We start from the raw sequence: 17,151 nt of genomic DNA on the forward strand, positions 1-17,151 counted from the left end.
TTCGTATGCTAGCCTTAACGTCATCGATGGTTATCTCAACGTTCTTCATCTGCTGCATTTCTGATAGCCTTTCTCTGACCTCTCCCAACCAGCTAGCCTTCTCATTATATCGACCTTCGACGGACCAAATCCCACTCCAGAACTGTCTTGCATCTTTTGCATTTGGAGTGTTGTTATTTCTCGCCTGTTTACTACCATTTAATTCTTTATACAGCTGAGACTGATTGCTCCGGAAAAGGTTGTTCTGCCGAAATACAACACTTTTTCCAACAAAGTTCCTAATTTTCATACCACCAGTGTGGACCTTCTCTTTCAACATTGTTAGAATGTCCATCGTTCCTTTTTCCAGCAATCTATACCTCCTTTCAAGCTCGTCATTGGCTTTCTTTCCTAGTTTAACTCCTTTTCTTATTTCTTCGATTCTAACAATGTCTTTCCGCCACCGTTTAATACTATCTTCAAGCCGCCTCTGCCAGTGTGGCCTTCTATCTTTCATTTCTCCCTTTTTCTTTTGTAATAAGCTAAGACGATTCGCAATAACGTATGAAGCTGCATGCAGAAGCTTGTTAACTTCCGTAATCGATATGTTCTTTCTTATGATGTTGTGAATTACTCCTTGGATTATTTTTACCTCGGTTTTCACCTTCCGCCTATCACTACTCTTCATACTTGGAATTTCTATGATATCGTCTCTAAGAAGAACCTCTCTTAACCTCTGAAGTATTTCTTTTTCTACGGAAGTCAAAGTTCGAAGTTCATCACCACTTCTCCATACATCTGCTCCTTTCACTGGCTCCATTGTCTCAGAGTCAATGATCTCATCTGCCTTAGATTCTTCAAACTCTTTCTCATTACTTCGCCTTACCATAGGATTCCATACCCCCTCAGTTGTCCGCCTCCCATCATCGCTTACATTTCCCTTCTGCACTTCCACCCTCTCAGTTTTTTCATCAGAGCTAGTTTCATCAATTTTACTTTCGTTATTCATTTCATTCCTAACCATTCATTAAATCTCTTCTTTTGCAATCACTGAAAGTAGGTTGTTATTTTTAATTTGTTTTAACTGGGACACCAAACTCGCGACACTTCTAGCTCCTCCTCCTTTCGATTCCCATTTTTCTTTCACTTTTCGGATATATCTACCAGATTTGGTACTTCCACTTCTTACAAAGCATTCCCACAGTAATCTTTTTTCCTCATCCGTCCACGTTTTTTTTTACATTTCCTGTTCCAACTCCCCTCGTGTCTTGGGACCCTCTCTGGCAATTCTCACTCCCCCTATATCCAGCCACATCTTCAGAATTTCGAACAGTTGTATGACGACGACAGGACCCACACTGTTGACCGGTGGGACACCTACCCGACGTGAGACCATCACAAGATGTTCTAGCCTCATTCACTTCACGTTATTTTCAATATTTTGATTTAACATTCTCCCATAAATGGAGTTAGTGAATTTAAGGTTACACCACCACCAATAGTTTTATCGAGACATTATCTCTAGGAGGGTTACCCACCAAGGTCAAAGATCCCCTCCCAACCTTTATCCTCCATCACCACCACTATTCCCATTACCACCACTAACAACAATAGAAATAAAATCTACAATGATAATGGCAACATTAATATCGGTAGGGAATAATATTAACAGTAAAAACAACAATAACAATGACAGCAAAAAAACAACACCTACCATTACAGCTACAGTAATAATAAAAACATACCACCACTACTACCACGACTACTACTACTAGTAATAATATTAGTGATATTAGTAATAACAAATAAAGTAAAAAATTTTTAAAAATAATAATAATAATGATAATGATAATAATAATGATAATGATAATAATAAAAATAAAACTAATAATAATAATATTAATAATAATAATAATAATAATAATAAGTAGAAGAAGAACAATGACAATAATATAAAATAATAATTTCAGTTAGAAAAGCTTACTTTATTCGTTTTTCTTTAAAAACTCCTCTGCCGATGTTGCTTTTGGCCAGAAAAATGTACACAAAAACAGAAACATAAAACATCCAAACATGCGAAAGACAATTCCTCGTTTAACCGTGAATTCAAGTTTTAAATTCTAATTTCATTTAGAAACGCTTTTTTTCCCTCTGCTATTTTTTAAAACTCCGCCGCTGATGTTGCTGACGACTGAAAAAATGTACAAAAAAAAAGCATAAAACACCCGAACATGTGTAATAATAATAATAATAATAATAATAATAATAATAATAATAATAATAATGATGTTTCGACCCTTGCTCCTGCTTGCCACAGTTAACACAGATACTATGCTATGATCACAGCCCAAAGGGTCACAACCTTACAAGTTTATCTATCCATCTATGGTGTAATAATTCAGATGCAATGTGAACAGACATCTCACTATTCAACTCTCTACAAAGTATCCCTACAGGCATGCTCCTGAACAGTACCCTCTTGCATCCCTGTGGCAATGTGCTTTGTTTAGGATGAATTGTAACGACATTTCTTGCCAAACATCGCAGTGTCTTATTTAAGTCACTACGACTAAGTTCTTTGAGTTCATCAAAATCTCCCCCATTATTTTTTTTGTTTTCTTCAGACACACTTCCTCATTATTTTCGGGAAAGATGATCAATTGGTCTCCAAACTTTGATTTTCTCTTTGTAAGACGTTCACAGCCCAGAACTTATTTTCTTCTACTACTACTACTACTACTACTACTACTACTACTACTACTACTACTACAACAACAACAAGAAGACTTACTCTTCTCCCTTTATGTGTAACGTTGTCCGGGGAACCAACACTTCGAAATCTCAGTCGCAGTAGGGGACCAAGAATAGAAAAGAACTTCAACTCGCTTTTTCTTTGTAACAACATTTATTTTCCCATGGTTACGGCCGTGGCGTCACCAACATGATCTCGAACGTTACCTCGTTCCGTGTTCCACGTCTCTCACGTGATCTCGAACGTTATCCACGTCTCTCATGTGATCGTCGTCTTTCTCCTTTTTATAACCTTTTTTTTTCCTCATCGGTGAAATCTTTTCGCATGCATTTGCATATAACCGTCCGCACTATGTTATGACTATGTACCTAGTCACAAGCGGACAGATTTTCTATGTAAAGACTTCCCTACACATTACTGCCGGCCTGCATCACTGTTGATTAACACATCATTATCTTCAAATCCAATGTCAAAAATTCTTGTCAAATAACACTCACCCTCATAAATAATAAACAGTTTATACAGACAATGTTAGTACATAGTGTCCAAAAAGTCACTGAAGTATTTTGACTTTAAATAAATTCTTTATTTTTGTGATATCTTTCTGTAATTTTAACACAATTTGACTAAGACATTCGGAAAGTTTTAAAAAAAAATATGCAAAATTAAAAATTCAAACAATCTTTATTTATGAAAAAATAATGTCTTTTAAATTTTGCCTATTTTCAGCATCGCATATTTGTGCTCTTTCCAAAACATTATTCATGATAGATTTCAGAATCTCTGGAGTGTGATTTAACTCCCTTATTTCGTTCCTGATATTTTCCTTTAGTCCTTGCAGGGTTTGGGGGTTTGTAAACATAGACCCTTTTTTAAGATCTCCCAACAAGAAAAAGTGTTGTGACTTGTACCACCTCTTACATGAAAATACCATCGATAAATTCTTTGAGCTGAAACTATTGACCCGTTATTTCGGTAAAACGATTTCACAAGTTGCGTATGTTGTTCAATACTGTATTTACCCATAATTTATTTTCAAATTTCATCTGTAAAATATTGATAATAGAGAAAAAAAATAATCATTAATGGTAAAATGACAAAGATTTTCAACCCTTCAGTGATTTTTGGACATCATGTACTTCCATAACGTCCATCATGATTTGGCTGGCAATAAATTTCGCCGCTTTAATCATTATACTCGAGTGGCTATTAGCCTTTATATATGGTGAACTAATTGTAAAACTCATATTCAAGAAAAAATAATTTTTTTGTTCCAAAAACAAGTACGTGCATAATTTTAGAAAATATGAATTTTATATAAAAAGCTCTAAAGTGTGTTTACTTCAATCTAAAATGGCAACCCGGTATTACCCGGGATTATAATTTTCTTAAAGCAATTAGATTAAAAAATATAAACAAAGCAAAAAAAAAAAACAAATAAAAAAAAAACACACACAACATAAAATGAAGCGAAACTACCTGTATAATATTTTAATTTACTATGTTTAATTTTATTTCAGAATAAAATTAGAGTAAAAATACTTATGCCCAGGTGAGGTTCCAATTTTGAAGTCATGCCCTTACATATAGCGTGTTAACGGATTGAGTCCTCTTTTTCCCCCTCCTGTCATTCAAAAGAAAAGGCGAGAAAGAAAGCGAAATACTCACTTTTAAACGGTAAAAATCGAAAAAAACAAACAAACAAACAAACAAAAAAAAAAACAAAAACAAACAAACAAAAAAACAAAACAAAAAAAAAAAGAAAGAAAATAATTTGTTAAATTAGTACCCGGTAGTTTTGAGTAGTAGTATTAGGACTTCTTACATGTTTATTTATTTTATTTTTTTTTGCTGAAAACAATTAAAAAAAAAAAATTAAATTTGTTAATAGTGATATGTAGTTAAAGCTATTATTTACCAAATCCCACACATGGCCATATGTAAAAATAAAAAAGTAAAATATTTGTTTTTGTAAAAAAAAAAGTTTAAATGTGGTAAAAAAATTCATTAAAATTAATTAATTAAAAGAAAATTGGGTAAATAATTATAGTGTAAAAGCATATCGAAATACCAAATTTTCTTTGTTTTTAATATTAAGTCATTAAGTAGTTTAGATGATTAATAGAAAATGCTGCCATTGTATGTGTAAACCGATCCGGCTAAATTATTACCAGTAATAAATGATTAAAATGGCCGAAATGAAGAAATCAAAATGCATCATGGTGGATCTCATAATTAAAATTTTAAGTGTTTTTTTTTCAAATTGTTTTATTTTACCGTACCACATTTTTGTCTTTCTATCAACTATTACATAAAAGGAACTTTTGTGTGTGTGTGTTTTGTGTGTGTGTGTGTTTTGTGTGTGTTTTGTGTGTGTGTGTGTTTTGTGTGTGTGTGTGTGTTTTGTGTGTGTGTGTGTGTGCATGCATGTATGTTTGTATGTTTGCCTAAAACTTTCGACAGAGGCAACAGATTTTAATTGTGAAGCTCGACCCATCGGACGACAAATATCAAAACATTGGCCCAAACATTTATTCCTTCACTCTCAACTGGACACTTTTCTATAGTGGGGGGGGGCGCTTTTTTCGCCGATATTTGCGAAAGTCATCGCCTCTTTTCGATTGTCTAGCCTTAATTTTAACCTACGCCACTTCCGGTTTGACGATGGGCGTAACAGCAAAGACATCAGGTTTTTTTACGTTCTTTGTCTCCTTCACGGTATGTGTTCGAGCCCGCCTGCCTATTACCATTTTTTTTTTCTCAACACACACCTCCAAACACCCGGGAAACGACGGGTACTCAGGCTAGTCGGAAATAAAGCATTTTCAGGAAGTAATGAATGTGTTTAATGCAATCCTTTGAATCTCAATAGGTTGCTTTCTAATATTGTCAATCATCTTATAAATATATAAATTGTTGATAATGGAACTTGTTACTTTTTTTTGTTTAATATCAAACCAACAAATGGCATAAATGTTAACAAGAAAATATATCGAACTATATTATTTGGTTAAAAGATTCTATGGGTATTCCCCACGAGTCCATGGATGCATGAGCCTGATGGCCAAAGTTAACCATTGGTTTAATTGATCAATTTTCCATGATACAAATCTAAGGTACACCATACATCTAGAAATACCATCTGTATATTCATAGATTTCGCCACAACTAACACTATCCATATCTTTCATTCCAAAATGAAACTTCATAGGATTCCTAGCAACTGAGAAATATATTTGGTATAAATTATGGCAATAATTTGCACGTGGAACATTAAATGCAATTGGTCTTTTGTTGTGCCATCTACATGTTTGAATGGAGTTCTGGATAATGAAAAATGTGCAACTTTACACTTAATTCATTTTGATGTAAGAAATAACCAATAATGTGAACATTTCTTTCTCTTTTTTTTCTAAAAATGTAGCAAGTCAACCTTCGCAGCCTGTATTCGCATTTGTGTGTGTGTTTTTTTACATAGGCATCACCACTTATCAAGGCCCAAAGACCGCTCGAGGATAAGGGTTAAGAGTGTACAGCAGTCAATTGGACAATATATTAATTGTTAGTAATGGAAATTCGGTAAATTTGTTAACTTTAGTGGAACGGCTCATCAAGAATTTGTTTACGTTGGACTTGAAGACAACCATAGTGTATTCAGCTGGAAAGCAGGAAAACGGTAGACAGTTCCACAGGCGTGCAGTTCTAAGTATGAAGCTTTTTTCATGGAATCTACGTTATCTACTAGGTTTAGGCACAGATAAATAGTGAGGTGAATTATTGATAGTGTTTTCAGCTAGACGAGTGTTTCTTGTGAAAGTTTGGCGAGGGGGTATCATAGATTGAAGCTCAGTCGAGCACTTGCCATGAAAATAACACAAGAACAGCTTTAATAATGTTCACACATTTAAAATTGTGTAAAACATCAGTCACTTGCTCCACAAAAAGAGTACCAGTTACATCAATATCAAGAAAAACCCTGTGTGTCAAATATTCAGTCTCTTTTGGTTCTCCTTTGAAATTACCAAGTGGCGTTCAGTTCCCTTCCATTTTCCTCGACTGGTTCGCTTGTAGAGTTATGTGTCTTTGTCTGTCATTCCATCAATTACAATACAAAAACGATTCACCACATTTTCATTTTCTTTTTCATAGGCATTTCTTTTTGTGTTTTACTTAATCTATTTTTGCATTTATTATATAGATATTTTTATATCTATCTACGGTATAAGTAGACCATAGCCCTCAAATTCAAGAGAAAAACATTGGCAAGATTAGATGATCTATCAACCCTGGCCAAGTCGAGAGAATACTCTAGAAAAGTTTAAAAGTTATAAATTACTTTGGGAAGACTACCTTCTGCTTCATTGTTTGCAACAGAGGAGTAAAAATAGGAAAGTAAAATTATGTTGAAAATATGATGTTGAAGCTATTGGTGATGATATCTTCATACTCTTTTGTTAGTTTTATCCCTCTCTTTCTCTTCTACATTTTTTATGGCAGTTTTAGCTTTTAGATAAAGCTGGGATGTGCTTTTGGGCCCTATTTTACCTCTTTGATCTTTTAAATGTTCACGGTCTTTTATAGGAACCCGAAATATTAGATTTTATTAATATTAAACATACAGTTTAACAGATTAAATTAAGAATTATTTTACTTTAAAATAAAATGAAAAAAATGCTGTCGTTCGTCAGCAAGAGAACGACCATCATATTCCAATCGCCTGAGTGCAGAGATCACGCCGCAGCTTCCAGTCCATCAAACCTGCCGGTACGCCCTCACTCCATCGACACAGGACTTTCATCTCTCTCCCAGCCTAGGCAAAGTAGAAATAAGCAGCTTCCCCAGTACTGCTAGCACCCTCTCCGCTGAAAGCAAAAGTATAGAGGCAAGAACGGGTCAGGACAGTCTGCACACATGCAATCAGCCGCATCCGATGGCTGAGGCAGACTCGAGTCGAGTTGTACATCACCTTTGTTGACCGCGTCGGCACTGCGATGCTGGTTCATCCGCTGCGCAAGCCGTTAGGATTCCTTCCTCATCCGCCAAGAGCATCGTTAACCAGGCTTGGATAGGGGGGCAAGTAGGTACTACACCTTTCTCAAGGGTCAACCAGCACTGCAACAACTAAGGGGTAGTGACATTCTCCCCCAAACCCTGGACCTCCCGCACCAGGGCCTCGTTGCCGGATGTAGTTTTACGTCATACCCAGGATATATATAAATTTAAAAATCTGCGTATGCTTCTAGGATAGTGATTTAAAGGTGATGAGAGTGTTTTGAAGCATATATTTAATATTTTATTTTTTTTATTGCTTTTTTTCTCATCTTTCAAGCGGACCTCCGCTCTTGGTCATAAAAAAGTATCGAACTGAAAATGAAAGACGTTGAAAAAAAAAAAACTGGACATTTATTGTATGGACAGCGTCCATTCCTTGGAATAATGTTCGAAAGTATTCACGTGAACTATTTCGAACCTGGTTGCTAGGAATGAACGCTCTCCATGCTACAAATTTCCAGTTTTTTCAACGTCTTTCATTTTCATTTCGATACTTTTTTTCGGGAAGGCGTATGTAAAGCGTAAGTTGGGAAACGTAAGTAAAAAATTAAAAATTAATAACATAAGTGGGGAAATGTGTTTAAGACGAAACTAATCAGGTTTCAAATCTATGTGTCAATGGGGAAAGCGATTAAAAATGTATGTGAAACGAAACTGCTAAGGTTTCGAATCTATGTATGAAATAAAAAGATAAGAGGAGAATCCTATGAAAAGTGAGATATTTATATATTTTATGTATGTACATATGGGGAAAGCAGTTTTAATTACTTTGCCTATTTTATATATATGTTCGAAACCTAATTAGTTTCGTTACCATACATTTTAATCGCTTTCCCCGTTGATACATAGATCTAAAACCTGATTAGCTTCGTATTAAACACATTTCCCCACTTATATTATTAATTTTTAATTTTTTACTTACGTTTCCCCACTAACGTTTTACACACTTACATTTTTAATCCCTTATCATACCTACTTTTATTTTATATATATATGTATGTGTGTGTGTATGTGTGTGTGTGTGTATGTGTGTGTATGTGTGTGTATGTGTATGTGTATGTGTGTGTATGTGTGTGTGTATGTGTGTGTGTATGTTTGTGTGTGTGTGTGTGTGTGTGTGTGTCTGTGTGTGTGCATACCCGGGCTCAACTTCTGTGTGTGAATTCATTTCTTATAATCTCCGAAGCATCTTGGCCGATTTAAAAATAAATTCTCACAAATGTACTTCATGTGTTTGGGAGTGTTCTTAGATTGGTTTTGTATCGGATGCCTGCAATAAGTATCGAAAATCGTTAATCAAAAAATCGAATAAAGAGGGAACAGTCAGATTTTTACCAAACATCTTTAAACAGCCTAACACCACGAGTGCATTTGACAAGTTTTATCATCGTACGCCCAGAAGAGCTCGGCGTACAAAACCAACAGTAATTTCTTTGATAAAACGTTTGATATGAATGTTTCTGCTTAGAGCAAAAATTGAAGCATGATATTTTACTTTTGCGATTTAAACTTTAATTCAAGTCTTTATATAAAAATGATTTTATGAAATGAAGAGTAGGTTCTCTACAGTGCAATGTAGATTAAAATGTATCGTGGAGTAAATCACTACGGGGAGGCAGGTGAAGCTTTCTCTCGGTACACTGCAGCGGGTCATCTGATGATGATTCGATTTGATTGATTTGATCTGATGAGCTGATTTCGATGACAATAAACTATTGAAAATGTGGATCACTTTTTGATCCTTTTTCAATCCCGGGCAATATCGAACCTCTTTGCTAGTATCTCATATTAGATATTGTTGGAGCAAAATAAATTGTTTTAGACTATTAAAAGAATTTTCAACGCTAGCGATAATATATATTATTTAATTGGAATTCGTTTTTGATATGAGTATTATTTATTAATTTATTTATTGTGGACTATTATCTTTATCTTTTTTTTTATTTCTTGGCCAAAACATGGTGAGACGACAACAACTATGGAAGGCAGTAATTGCTGAGGACGCAGGTAGGAGATTCTGAGTTTCTATCCTGTCGCGGTTACCACCTGATGAAGGCCAGATTAATAGTTGACCGAAACGTCGTGAAACAACAACAACGACAACAACAACATAAAAAAGATGAAACATAAAATAAATTAGCTATCGATAATGGTCAACTATTCATTTATTTATTTGCGTATATTTGAATTCATATTTTGAAACATGATTTGAATTTATGAATCTATGACGTCACTTCAAATCTATAATTATTTTGTCATAATGATGTGTTAATACCTGTTTATAAGAAAATCCAAATAGCGGGGGTCGTAGGATGTCGGCCTGAAGATCGCAAGGTTTCGGTTTCAAATTCCAGTAATGGCATCCGTTTTGATTCAGTATTTTTCATTTCTAAAAGAAGTTAAGAAATTCGTTTTAGCAATATCTTGACGGACAGACAGACGCGTAGAAGTAAAATTCCCCTTATATATATATATATATATATATATATATATATATATATTATGCGTGGATAGATAGAGAACAACGTCATTTATATCAAGACAGGCAGACAGTATTATATAGATCGATCTGACAGGGCTGATAGCGAATATATGTATATAGATACGTGTGTACATTCTGGGACGGATTGATTTATAGATATGTGACAGGTTGTGTATTATACAAGGTCTTCATAAATTAATTACCTTTTTGGATGAAATTGAAAACTTATGTAAATTTTATATTGATTTTTTTTTTTTTCAAAATTATGATTCACCAGATTTTATCCAAAGCTAAATGGTATATAAAGATTCTATAGCAAATGTTTATTGCCATGGGATTTGAAAAGAAGTGGCGCCATCACCAACATCATGGTATAATAACAAACGAAAAGGTAGTCTTCGACTTGCTATCGACTATGGTCGGCCATTTAAGACTATTTTTTTTTAAAAGAAAAATCCCGGGCAATCTACAGGAAATCTATGGTCAAACGAATAGGCTGACCACACACACACACACACACACACACACACACACACACACACACACACACACACATATAGAGTAACTTAAAAAGATAACCACAACTCTTCGCATAAACCTGACGAATCCTAGCGCGGATGAAACGCGGAATATTCTGTGTAGCTTTATTGCCATATATATTTTTTATAACTTACTACCTAGCTCTACCTAGGTATTAAGTAATGTTGAGTAAATACTTAATACGCATAAAATTATACTTTCTTATATTATTTTAAGTAATTAAATGAAGTAGTAATATATATATATATATATATATATATATATATATATATATATATATATATACTTTTCAGAATGTGAGAGATAATTTATATAATTATTTCCACAGCCCAAAGAACGCCGCAGCCCACAAGAGCCACGCCAGCTAACGAAACGGAAATCTAAGACCCGAGTTTCGCCCTCATTTGGGCTCATCAGTCAGACATATCCGCACCCGAGATTTGAAACCCGAGCATACTGCATGCGAGGCAAGCACTCTACCAACTGAGCAAATGAGCATGACGCTCGGGTTTCAAATCCCGGGCGCGGATATGTCTGACTGATGAGCCCAAATGAGGGCGAAACACGAGTCTTAGACTTCTGGTTCGTTGGCTGGCATGGCTCTTGTGGGTTGCGGCGTTCTTTGGGCTGTGTAAATAATTATATATAATCTCTCACATTCTGAAAATTCTAAAACAAAAATGGCTCGTTAGGTTAGCTCTGCTGGATGGCGTCATCCTTTTGAGTTCAAAATCCCTATTTGTGAGACATCGGCTTGGGGGTCAGCTCGTTGGATGACGACGTCCCTTGTCGAGATGAAGAAGGTCTATTCCACAGCTTGATTTCGTCGCGGTTTGCTTGATCTTAGTTGGTTAATAGAATTTCTTGTGTGCGAGGCGTTTGCACAGTTGGTAGAGTGCTTGCCTCGCATGCAGGATGCTCGGGTTTCATATCCCGGGTGCGGATATGTCTGACTGGTGAGCCCAAATCAGGGCGAAACTCGAGTCTTAGACTTCCGGTTCGTTGGCTAGCGTGGCTCTTATGGGCTGCGGCGTTCTTTGGGCTGTGGAAATAATTATATATATATATATATATATATATATATATATATATATATATATATATATATATATATATAATTATTTCCACAGTCCAAAGAACGCCGCAGCCCATAAGAGCCACGCTAGCCAACGAACCGGAATATATATATATATATATATATATATATATATATATATATACATATATATATATATATATATATATATATATATTCAAGCAAATATTATTAAATGCAACGGAGACACTTTGCTTTATGATTCTTTTCTTTTAATTTTTCGATTTTCCGTATAACCTTTTTTATATCAAAAAAATATTAATAAAAGTTCCATAATTGTTGTTGTCACAAGCGCTTTCAATTCCTCAACGAATCATCTTCAGGTGTTAAATTAAAAGTGCGAAGGAACGAAAATGAGAATTAAAAGTGAAAACTAAAATATACAGTAAACGGCGTTAGGTGATGATAAGTTAAAATATATAGAGTCGATGAAAAGTCGATTAAAAATATAGGTCGATTAAAAATTCGAGTATTAAAATCAGCAGGTTCGTGGACACTGTTAACGAAATCCGTCCAATACGAACTACGGAAGACATTTTAGAACGTTACTGTTTTTCTCGAATGCAATATCATTTATAGTGGGTTGAAGGGTTCTAATATATAACGATTGAAGTATATGTCATTTGAACGACTGTCATTTCGGCGGTCGGGTTTTGATCCTGGCTTGAGGCAGTTGCCTGTCTAGCCGCACTGATGAGCGGTGAAACAGCGAAACAGTACTGTATGTGGATGACTATATATATATATATATATATATATATATATATATATATATATATATATATATATTAAATTGTACAGAAGGTCAGAAAAAGATTGGTACTATCTGTACCAATGTTTTTCTGACCGTCTGTGCAATTTTAAATAAATAAATAAATATTAATCTCTTATATTGAAAAAGGGGTTTCTTTGTAATCGAGCGCTTTATTGGAATACTTCCCAAAACCTCCCCCCCCCAAAAAAAACAGTAACTAGCAGGCCACCCGGCGTTGCCCGGTTGTTGAATACGCTTAAAATATGATTTACGTATTTATTATTATAGAGACAATTCTCTATCGATTACTATATTGAACCTAATATATATTAGTGAAATCGAAATTAATATATATAGTAGCCTGCCTTTACTATCTTTTTTGGTTCTCTAGAGATGATGGACCTAATCGATGGTGTTATATATATATATATATATATATATATATATATATATATATGTATATATATATATATGAACAAATGATTAATAAAACATGTTAAAAGACATCTTGAAAAAGAGTTAAAAACATATTTAATTTTAAAAAAGGAAGCACAAAATAAGTGGATAGTCCTTAATCCGCGGAGTTTCGAATTACCTTGGTAAACTTATTGTAATTTTATATATATATATATATATATATATATATATATATATATATGTGTGTGTGTGTGTGTGTGTGTGTGTATGTGTGCGTGTGTGTGTGCATAATAGAGTGCGTAGACTTAGATATTATCCTAAGACCAAAGAAAATAAATCAGATTACACACAGGATACAACACCCCAAAAATGAGGTCTTTACTGGACGGACGTCTTCTGAAAGTTAAAATTTATTGAAATAACGGCAAAAACATAACAAAAACAAAAACTAAAAACAAAAACAACAACAACAAACGCACAACATGTTTGGACAGGTGTATAAGTACTTAAAAAATTAAAAAAATGAATTACTTCAACTAGGATCGAAGCATTTTATGAAGTTTGAATGTGTATTACATGGTTTGAGCATGTTTTTGTTGCCATATGTTTGGTTAAGGAACAAGAAACATGTCTACGGTTTACGTTAGGTATTAATGAGAGTAGAGAAGGATTACAACACTTTCAATGCGTGCGAGAGAAAGAATTCAGTTTTAGATAATATGCAGTTTGTAAAGACACAATTGTGATTGAAACTATTTTCCACAATGTATTTTATTCTCGTACTATCTTAACTATACAAAGGAAACAACACCTGAAATTTATATAAACGAAAGTAAATCAAAAGTAAACGAAGTCCGACAAATACATATGAATGTTGCAGATGTATGGTTAGGAGTTTGAGTCAAACAGAGCTTTCATTTATTTATAAACTAGCCTGGGTGCCCGGCGTTTCCCGGGTGTTTGGAGGTGTGTGTTGAGCACACACAAAAAAAAAAACAACAAAAAACAAAACAAAAAAAAACACAAAAACAAAACAAAAAATAATAAAAAAATTAAAAAGGAAGTGGTAGTAGGAAGGCAGGCTCGAACCCGTGAATACGGAGAGAGGTGCTAAAAAAACAGCAGTAGCGTGGGGAGGGAATCAGAACAACAGTAGGCAGCCAGGGTGAAGGGAGGTGTTAAAAAATTAGAAAAAAAATGTGGTAGTAGGCAGACAGGCGGACAGACAGGCAGGCTCAAACGGAGGTGGAAAAGTGAAAAAAAAAAAAAAAAAAATCTGACATCTTAGCCGATGTCTCCATGACGCGACAGGACGTTAAAAAGGGTTGAAATTAACAAAAGCCAATTTCACGGTGACGATGACTTTCTGAAATATCGGCGAAAAAAAATAGACCCCTCCTTCTACAATACGGTCGAGTTTAGGGTGAAGGAATTAGTGTTTTTGGCCTATTTATCGATATTTGTCTTCCGAAATGTCGAGCTTCAAAATGATAACCAATCTTGTCAGGATCCGTCGCCTTTGTCGAAAGTTTTTGCGAGACATACAAACATACATACATTTGAACAGACAGGTAAGATTTATATAGTAGATATTTAATTAATAAATATGTGTTTGATGAAGCTAATGTTTTGCTGGACAGCCCCCAAATTAGTTTTTTGGACAGAAAAAAAACAAAACAAAACAAAAACAAAAAACAAAAACAAATAGTACGCAGCAAATATAAATTTATTAACATTTCCTTGAAAACGGTGTCCATTGAATTTTTTAAATATAAAACTAACCCAAATGAGATAAATTATTAAGCATTAATAAATACTCAGAAAGTAATATTGTGCTACATAGTTAAAGACAAATAATAAAATCACATTTCATGAAACAATCTTTGATTTACTCCTTCAGTCCAGCACCTGTTGGCAGTTAGTGTTCATTTTTAACCTTGTTGCTTTCGAATGTTCCTTTTTTTACATAACATTTCAATGGCTACTTTTTTTTAGTAAAGAACCGCTGCACGATGAAATCAGTATGAGTTCTTTTCTTACATTATTACAAAAATGATTATACATTATTAAAATGTTATTCGATAACGAGGATACATCATATTATTGTTCATTTTTGTCGCGAATTTGGCCTTGTTTTGAAGCAGTTTGGCCTTAAAAAATTGTTTATGGCTTTTTTCAAAGCGCAATGTTCGGGCTAACTAAAGAAGAAACAAGCAGTATATTATATGGATTCTCTCCTAATAGTAATAACAATGTCTACATTAGAATACAACTACAATGCCTACATTAGAATACAACTACAATGCCTGACCGCGCGTTACTAAACCGAATATGCAGAAGTTGAACGAATAAGGTTAAGAAACTCTACCTCATCAACCATTCTCACCAGACCTCTCACATACCGACTATTACTTTTTGAAGCATCTCGACAACTTTCCGCGTGATAGATGTTTAAAAAATGTCAGCGAGATCCAAAACGCCTTCCGTGACTTTATTGCCACTAGACCGCAAGATGTTTTTTTTTAATGTCCATAGCATAAATGTACTTTGTTAATATCATAAATACACTTTGTTACTAGCATAAATGCACTTTGCGTTTGCAAACGGGTGTTGATTCTGATGGTGCTTATTTCAATCGAAATATTTTTTTGTTTGGGTCGAGATGTGTTCATAAAACCGCAAGAACTTCCTTGTCAGCACATATATATATATATATATATATATATATATATATATATATATGTGTGTGTGTGTGTGTGTGTGTGTGTGTGTGTGTTCTTGGTACATATAAATTGATTTGCACTGATTCAGATAGCTGATTCGATAAAGAGGGGGAGGAAAAAGAGAGAGAAAAATAGCACGTCTATGTATGTACGTGTATGTCCGTGTATGTGTGCTTGACAAAGAGAAAGAAACAGAGAGAAAGAGAGAGAGAGAGAGAGAGGTAGAGAGGGGGGATTGGGGGCGTACTGGGAGAAATACGGACACAATGGATCGCAATAGGGTTTTTAATAATGCGTTTGAATATTCGTGGCTATTCAGTTGTCGTCGTAGGGCAGGTGGGGGGCCCGAATGGATGGAATAAATCGTTTCGAGCCATTGGAAGGACGGTACTTCCGCCGCTGCGTTCGGAGCAGTGGAGGACATTTCGCCGGGGAAATATCACCTTTGAACACGATGCATTACGCATGTGCATCAAAATTACACGCTAGGATTCATGCACAAACACGACCTGCCCCCCTTCTTTTATATTCGATGTTCATTTCTTCTTTTTTTTTTTTATTTCTGTCTCTGTTAATTTTCATTTTTTATGCCCTTCTGTATTTCTTTCTTTATTTTATAAAGTTCTTTATTTCCTTTTTTTTTCTTTTTTCATTCTTTCGTTTATGAAGCCAATTTTGGATTCTTGCTTTCTTTCTTTTCCACTCTCAATTTCTTTTGTTTTTTTTTTTTAATTATTGTTTTCGGAAACTGGAGACGAGAACCAATTTTTTTTTCTAGTCTCCGGTTTCATTCTCTCATTCATCGATTTTTCATTTATTCATTCTATTCAGTATTTATTTAATTCTTTGCTAAACCTCAATTCAGTCGTTTTACCTTTTTTAAATTTCTTCTTTGATTTTATTTTCTTTCTTTACTTTGTCTTTTATTTTTTTTCTATATTTTTTCTTTCTCTCTCTCTTTTCACCTTTCTTCTCTGTTTCTTTCTCATATAGTCAGTTCCTTATTCTTTCTTTCTTTCTTTGACAGGAAAACAAATGAACCCATATCTAAAGAAATGGCAGAAACACTAGAGCATGACCTCCAATCTGTAGTGGAATGGGGACAAAAATGGGTGGTCACATTCAATGCTGCCAAGACTAAACTTGTTTCCTTCAATTAAATTCAATTAAAATTACAAGAAACCTTCTCCACCACAAACAGCAATCTTTATCTGAAAACACATCCTTTAAACTCCTCGGCCTAACGTTAACAGGAAACATGAGTTGGAACAATTACATTGAGTGCATTGCCAGGATCGCTGCGAAAAGTTCTCTCTACCGAGCTACAAAGCTACTAACGTCCGAAAGTATCATGTA

This window comes from Euprymna scolopes, chromosome 36 (genome assembly GCF_053919585.1).
Source record: "Euprymna scolopes isolate OS-2025 chromosome 36, ASM5391958v1, whole genome shotgun sequence".
Lineage (NCBI taxonomy): Eukaryota > Metazoa > Mollusca > Cephalopoda > Sepiida > Sepiolidae > Euprymna > Euprymna scolopes.